The sequence below is a fragment of the Pteropus alecto genome, unplaced genomic scaffold (genome assembly GCF_000325575.1).
Source record: "Pteropus alecto unplaced genomic scaffold, ASM32557v1 scaffold121, whole genome shotgun sequence".
NCBI classification, from domain to species: domain Eukaryota; kingdom Metazoa; phylum Chordata; class Mammalia; order Chiroptera; family Pteropodidae; genus Pteropus; species Pteropus alecto.
In genome coordinates this window covers 12,011,834-12,020,175 of record NW_006434369.1, presented here as the reverse complement: position 1 = coordinate 12,020,175, position 8,342 = coordinate 12,011,834, and the positions used below count along the sequence as shown (strand labels likewise).

At 33.7% G+C, this 8,342-nt stretch overlaps 1 pseudogene; it reads right to left on the bottom strand.

Moving 5' to 3' along the window:
- Positions 1 to 7,668: 7,668 nt before the first annotated feature.
- LOC112477684 lies at positions 7,669 to 7,786 on the bottom strand (annotated as a pseudogene).
- Positions 7,787 to 8,342: the final 556 nt, after the last annotated feature.

The window sequence follows — 8,342 nt, the reverse complement described above, 5'->3', positions numbered from 1 at the left end:
GGTTTTAGTATTCTTAAATATGTTTCTTAAATAATTAAAAAATGAAACAGGGCAATAATCTAAATCATCAGTGAAATTTACCCAGGCGTCAATTATATGATCTTACTATTTAGGTTTTCTACTGCTTTAGGGTGCACTATTTTTTTATGACTTTTAATTTTTTATGCAACTTCCTTTATATGTTTCGAGAAGCTGATGATTTTTTGAAAATACATTTAATTTGTGGTCATGATGCATTACTAACTAAATAAATGATTATCATTTTAAGCTGTAATACAAACATTTTCATTTATTTAAGATTAAGAAAATAAAAATGGTCTTCTAAGTGATAATCTCTAACAAAACGTCTGATCTTTAACAGTTTATAGAGACTAGTCTGTAAAGACTTAACCAAGCACTAAATATAATTTTTCTTTTAAATTCAAGTAGTAATTTAAAATGTTGACTATCATTTCCATTCTTATTTTTTTGTGAGGAATAATTAAATAAATTGGCGTTAATAACCAATGAAACTCATGTTCAAATACTAGATATAGTATTAATTCTGTCTCAATTGCACTTCTCAGTCATTATGGTCTTCAGTCGCATATTGGTAAAATGTGAAAATAACTATTTTATATAAAACACATAATGTTAATTTTAATTTAAATTTGTTTCTTTAAATCAAATACTGAACATTTGTTTGAGTGATGATCCAAAATATGTTTTAGAAATTGGATACGGTGGCAGATTTTTGTTGCTTACCACCCATAACACTTTATTAAGTCACGTGCCTGTGTAGCTTCACAGTGCAAATTGATACTACTGATAACCAGTCAATGAATGTGGGCCGGTCCAGATATTGCCCATCAAAGTATTAAGCTTGACAGGATTCATATAGTGAGAGCATTGCACACTTATGTAGCATCAGTAACATACTTCAATAATATAGAATACCAGTGAAAAAAAGGTGATGAAAACCTGACCAGTAATTTTTTTGTTCTTTTGGCTTATGAGAAATACTTTTGATGTCTAAATACTGCTCGAGGAAAATAAATAAAATAAAATCCTCTGAAATGTGGGTTTTGTTTTTGTGTGTATATGGTAAGAACGTATAACATGAGACCTACCCTCTTAACAAATTTTTGAGCATACACTACAGTATTATCAACTGTAGGCCAATGTTGTGTGACAGATCTCTGGAACTTTTCATCTTGCTTAAATGATACTTTATACCCATTGAACAACACTCCTTATTTCCCTTTCCCTCCAGCCCCTGGCAACCAACACTCTACTTTCTGCTTTTGTGAGTTTAACTCTTTTAGAAACCTCAGATGAGTGGAATCATGTAATATCGTTCTTATTTCATTTAGCAAATGTCTTCAAGTTTATCCATATAGTCACATATTACAGGATTTTCTTCTTTTTTTTTCCTAAGGCTAATATTCCACTGTACATGTATAGATTTTCTGTATCTATCTATTAACCTGTCAATGAGCATTTACACTGTTTCCACATCTTGGCTATTGTGAACGATGCAGCAATAAACATGCGAGTGCAAATATCTGTCTGATATCTTGATTTCGATACTTTAGGATAAAAATCCAGAAGTAGGATTGCTGATTCATGTGGTAGTTCTACTTTTTTAATTTTTGAGGAACCTCCTTATTGTTTTCCATTGTGAATGTACCATTTTAAATTCCTACAAACAGTGCGCAAAGGTTCCAGTTTCTCTACGACGTCACTGATGCTTTTTTTTTTTTAATAATGGCCATCCTAATAGATGTTAAGTGATATCTCATTGTGATATTAATATGTGTTTCTCTGATGATTATTAATTTTGAGCATCTTTTCATATACATGATGGTTATTTGTATATCTTCTTTGGAGAAATGTCTATTCAAGTCCTTTGATCATTTTTAATCAGGTATTTATTTTTATATGATTGAGTTGTAGGAGATCCTTATATATTTCAGATATTAACTTCTTTTCAGATATATGATTTGCAAATATTTTCTTCTATTTATTCTGATGATTGTTTTCTCTGTTGTACAAAGAGTTTTAATTTAATATAGTCTCACTTATCTATATTTGCTTTCATTGTCTGTTTTTGGTATCATATCCAAGAAATCATTGCCAAGACCAATTGCATGAAGCTTTTATATTTTCTTTCAAAAACTGCCTCATCAGTCTTTTGGATTGCCTCTTTGCAGTCATGTGATTACATATAAATATGTGATATGGGCCAATATTTTTGAAGGAGTAGCGTATTTTTGTGAAATTATAAAACAAATCAAAAGATTTATCTAAAGTTTTGTAAAATACTAAAGATACATTTTCCATATATCATGTAATTTCTAGAACAAATCAAATTAAAATACACAATAATAATAATAATAACAACAGGTAATTATCAATCCTTTAACTAAATGTGATTTAATTTTTCACCTTTGTATGGGTCTTTGTATAAATGTATTAAAAATCAGGAGACATATTCCTTTTTCAGTTGTGGAAATAGCCAGTTTTCTATATTCCTGTTGTTCCTGTCTCAGTTAGTTAGACCGCCGTTGTGACAAGGCCGGTGTTCTTCTCCAACATGGGCTTCTTACTCTGCTCTCCAGCATGCTTCCAGGTCAGCCTGTTAGCTGAGAAACATTGCCGATCCTGTCCTTGTTTCTGGAATAAATTAGACACTTAGGCTGATTCATTATTTCAGGTACCTAGGTAGATTTTTCTCTTTGGTGGTAAACACAATTTGACATCTTATTTTTTTTCTATTTAACATCTCTGGCATCTATCTCTTCCTTTCAGTTCCCACTGTCCCCAAATCATCACCTCACATTAGAATACACTTCATAACTAACTAGGCTCTGTTCCTGGTGTCGCTGCCTTTTAATGTCACCAGAAAAATCTTCCTAAAAAACTCATTTAAAGAGCCATCAGTTGCCAATCTTATCAAATCCCTCTGCTTGATTTTCAAGATGGTAATCTAACCATGTCTTGTCCATCCAATCTGATTTCTTACTTCTTCCGAATATGAGCTTTGCAGTGCAGCCCGACTCTTCCTAATCCTAGAATATAGCATGTCATTCTAAACTCAATTACATGTCTCCTTTTCTCTACCTCCAGGATTCTCTCCCCTCTCCACTGACTGTATCCAAATCCTACCCCTCTTTTAAATTCTCACTCTAATTTATTTGCTGTTTTATCACTGATTGGAATACTGCCTGGAACATGATAGATACTCAATAACCTCAGAGCCTGAGTGCACCCAAAGGCCACTTTGCCTGTGATGTTGTGTCTGATTATTCCAGGTCACAGATGCCCCTTCTTTCTCTTCATTTTTTTTTTTTTTTATTCTTATGGCCTGGAACTACACTTCTATTTGTTCAACTGGCATCCTTTCTTATAGGATAATATGCTCTCATATTGCTTAACAAATACTGTGATTAATAGTGACTGGTTGGTCCATGCTTGCTCACTTCTACATCTGAGCAGCTGTCTCATGGCTTATGATTTGTACAGCAAATTGAGCTCCTCAGGGAGTAGGTGTAGTGTGGTAGGTAAGCACGCCTATGTGAAATTTAGACCAATGTGAGTTTGCATCACATCTCTATCAAAAACTAGTTATGTGAGCTTAACTTTTCTAAGTCAGATCTTTATTTATGATGCGGAAAAAAATGTCAGTCTCATATATTTAGTACAGATTAAATAAAATCAGGTGTGCAAAAAGATACAGTGTTACTTGCCACCTTGCAAGCATTCAAACATGATAATTGTTGCTATTTTTATTATTGTTGGTATTTCACTGGGCTCCAGCTTGGTATCACTGGCTTTACTACAAACTAATGACAATGGGAGTTGTAATAATTCTCATCTTTGTTGAGACATGCCTCAGCCACTGTGTGAATATGGTTAAGGCATAGTAGTTTCAAAATTATTTAGCTCTATTGCCTTTGAGTAAAGTGCTTGCTCTCTTTTTGTTTTAGTTTCATTATCCAAGAAATTAAAAGCAGAATACTTACATCATAGGGATAAGGCAGAAGTCTAATTCATTTTGATTTTTAAACATTTTGACAATAGAAAATGCTATAATTGAGTATTAAATATTTTAATAAAAGCTTAACTCAGATAAAGAGATAACAGTGCTCACTAATGCAGCATTATTGAAAGTGTGAGACTACCATCTCCTGAGACTGACCTGAGCTGTGGAATCCAGGCTCTGCACTTGAATCTGGCAACTTACCTACTGTGTTCTGCATCAGTTTCGTCACCTGTAAAGTTGGGGGATAAACTCTAATCTGTAGGTTTGTTTTAGAACATTGCCTGTATGTATTAGTGCTCAATAAATAATAATGCTTTTTTCATTTTTTTTTCTAAAAATTCATCACTTGAAATATACTGGATTTTGTCGATCATTGTCACCCCAATAATTTTTCATAAAATAAATAAATAACTAAGTAAAGCATAATGCTGTATTTTTTAGTCAAATCAACATGTTGACTCAGCAGTGACTTATTGATCACAAGCACTTTGCCATGGGTTAGGCTCAAATTTAGGTGCACTGAGAGGATTTGAAAGTTATTCAACAAACGTCTATTGAATATCATGTGTTACTGCCTGTCAGACACTCTTCTAAGTACCCTAGTAGAGTGAACAAAACACAGCTTCCTCCTTCATAGAGCTTATATGTCATTGGTTGCAAAAGATATGTAAGTAATGCACAAAAAATGTTACAACTTACTTCAGGAGTCAAGTTACAAAAACTCAAAACTTAAAAAAAAAATAGCAAAGAGCAGAAAATTTAGATAAAGGTTCAAGGTAGCAATTACAAAGATGTCCTAAGGGAGTAGATGATTAATTGCCAAATAAATGTTATAAACATGTGTCCAAGAAGTTTTAAATCAGGGAAACCACTTTATATAAGCTATATAAATAATAAATATTTTTATGAGAAGTTTTCTGCAAACTAACTTCACTCTAAATTCAATTTGCATGCTGATCGAGCACAGGCTATTTTGTCGTATGTACACAAAAAGGTATAGCTGCCTGGAGTATAGCATCAGCAATGAGTCTTTTTTGTACATTTAATAAACGTTGGTGATTTGCACTGCTTCTTTCTAATAGCTAATTAAAAAAAATACGCACACAATTTTCAAAACGCTAAAGAGTATGACTTCTAGCTTTGAAATCAAGCTGAAATTCTTGTAAGGTAAAACAAAAACCTTTGACTCTTCCACTTACTTTTATATGGAGAACTTTGATCAGATATCTCACAACAGAGAGAGCATGCAGAGTCCAATATTGCTTTGCTGACATCAGCAGAGTTTATTCTTGTTACTAAGTAAAAGCTTATGATCAGGAAGGAGGATTTTTTTTTCCCCTAGGTGTCTTTTGTGGAGCTTCCTATCTTTGCCTTTCATCTATAATGAAACAGCTTTTAAAAGAAGGTTGCATGTGAGATGAGATCAGGAGAATAGATTCTTTATTTCACATGAATAGACAGTTGCTGTTCCAGTTAACTTTTGCCTTTTATTTTGTTTTGACACAATTGTCAAAACGTTTAACTCTTCCTTTCCCAGAATTTGTCATTTTTGGAAAGAAAGTGGTGACCAGAAAAGGAATTCTACTGATGTTATTGAATGCAGATCTGATTAAGCAAACTCAGTGTTATTTTGAGATAAGAAAATCATGCAGAAATAAACAACTTGACATTTTACTTCCTTTTTACAATATAGCTCAGACGCAAACCACATGAGTTAAGCCTATTGGTTTAGAAATATGAAACATGACAAATCGCTGTTGTTCTAAACTTGAAACCAAAGAAATTGTGCACTTCCTGAAGAATTACACACTTGAACTCTTTTAGGTAACCTCGGATCTTCAGAACCCATTTTATGGCTTTGAAGGCTATTAAAACAGAGCTTGGCAAGTGTTTATTGGGTCAAAGCATATAGTTCAAAGAAAACAGAACCAACTGGCTTGCTTGTATAACAGTGTGAAATGACTAAATCAAGCTAAGCCAAATTACTCAGAAGGAAAAAAGTGTGTTAGAGAAACCATCTGTGAGTAATAGAAAATAGATGATGATTTCAATGGGATAGAAGAACCAGTGTCTTAAAAATAGAATAATGGGCACTCTTGTAATAATCATCTTGCTTTATTTTAAACACATAAACACAAGAAAAAAGAGTAGTTGTTGGTTGGTTTGAGAAGAGTAAGTCACAAAGTATATAGAGTGCAAATGTTTTTCCTCTGTGTTTATGTGCATTCAGAGAAAAATGAAAATAATTACCTTAGTGAAGAATGAGAGAGGAAAGAGAACCAGGAATGCTCTATCAGAAAGAGGATATAAAGGAGCGAGTGGAAGCCTGGAAGATTTCTACTTCTTCAGACATCATAGATTGTGGAAGAACATTTCAAAGGTCGGGGCTCTGATGACAGAGAGTGCTTTGAGCTGGTATATATTCTCTGTTAGCTTGCGATTATCAAAAGAGTGACAAGAGCGAAATGAGGAGTGAAATGCTCATTTTGGAGAAAGAGTAAGAGCTAAGGAAGGCAATTTGGAAACTATGACCAACAAATGTAGTATTTCATGACATGAGCTACTTGGGAAAGTGGCATCAGATTGTGATGACACAAATGTTTCATTGTATCCCTAACCTTTTCATGTTTCCACCAACTGTTTTCACTCTCACACATTCTTACTGTCTTTGCCATCTCACAGTTCCTGAGTGTTTTCTGTTTACTCTCCCACCCGTTATAAGTTTCTGATATTCCAAATGCTTTATTTAGTGCAGAATGTCTCAACCTCATCCATATTGACCTTTTGAGCCAGAACTCTTTGTTGTAGGAGACATCCCTGTGAAATGTAGGATTTTCAGCAGCATCTTTGGTCTCTACCTACAAGATACCTGTGGCATCCTCTCACACAGTGGTGATAATCAAAAATGTCTCCAGACAATGCTAAATGCCTCCTAAGGGGCAAAATTGCCTCAGTTGGGGGTTGAAGGCACTGGTCTAGCTTTTGTTTATTATTTAGTCTGAAAAAGTTTATTCTAAAAATAAATGTGCTTCTCTAGGACTATTTTGCAAGTGATTGCTAGTGGAAAGATTAACCTGTTTATTAGTCATTAGTTAATTGCTCTGAATTGGCACTAGATATCACATTTCAAAACATGCAATTTCTTTGTCTCAGTGCTTTGATGGATGCATTCATTTTTATTTTGGAAGTCAAATTCTGTTTCTTTCTGTCTCTAGATCTGCCTACCTACCTACCTACCTACCTACCTATCTACCTACCAACTTATATATGTGTTTATTGCCTTGTAAATGTTATTCTTTTGGCTTAAAACATGTGGAAGATATGTTTTTCCTAACCAAGTTAGGTCATCAGTAGCTCACAGAAGAGAAGTCTGTGCAAGTTCAAAACATAAATACTAATAGTTCAAAACATAAATACTAATAGTTATTGGTTTGTAGTCAGAAGTGGATTAAACTTGTTTCACAAGTACAAGGGTGATGATAGATAACTAAATTTAATAATTTTGAAGAGACAGTTATAGTCATTGCTTGATCTACCATTGGCATAATTTTTTTTTTTTTTTTTTAGATGAGGAAACCCTTGGTTGACCTCACAGATGGCAAGGACCTTGTCAGCTTACAATTCCTTATTTTTTTTATTTTTTGCACCTACAGCACCCGGTCTTCCTAGGTGGTCTCCCATCCAAGTACTAATCAGGCCCGACCCTGCTTAGCTTCTGAGATCAGACAGGATTGGGCTTGTTCAGGGTGGCATGGCCTAGACTTGTGATTTTTTTTTTTAAGCCCTGTGTTTAATGACTTGAGGCAACTGTGATAGAATGGAAAGTGCACAGGGCTAGAGGTCTAATGATTAGGTCCAAGTCTCCACCCTTCCAGATAATCAATCAATTTAAAGTGAAGCATCTTAAAATACTTAGTGAAAAAATGAGGAGAATAAAAATTTCAGAAAGGATGGTTGTATACATGAAGTAGTGTAGATTGAAGGCTAAAATTCCTGATCAGTGGAAAAGTGCTATGAAAATGATTTCTTTGGTTGTCTGTTAAAAAATATTAAACTTATGTAAAATGATATTTTAAAGTTGCCTTAAGGATTTTGCACAGGCAAGCAGCTAAACCAAGCTTCAAGTGTGCCATACCTTAATGGGATATCTGTGGACCAGTACAATATATGGGTGTTTTAATTAATTAAATCACCTTTTATATATATTAGGGGAAATGGATATAGGAAATAACTGCATAGACAATTATTTTGTGAAGTGAAAAATCCACATTTTTCGCAGTAGACATAATTATTCTATTTTATCTGTTTTCTTTATTTT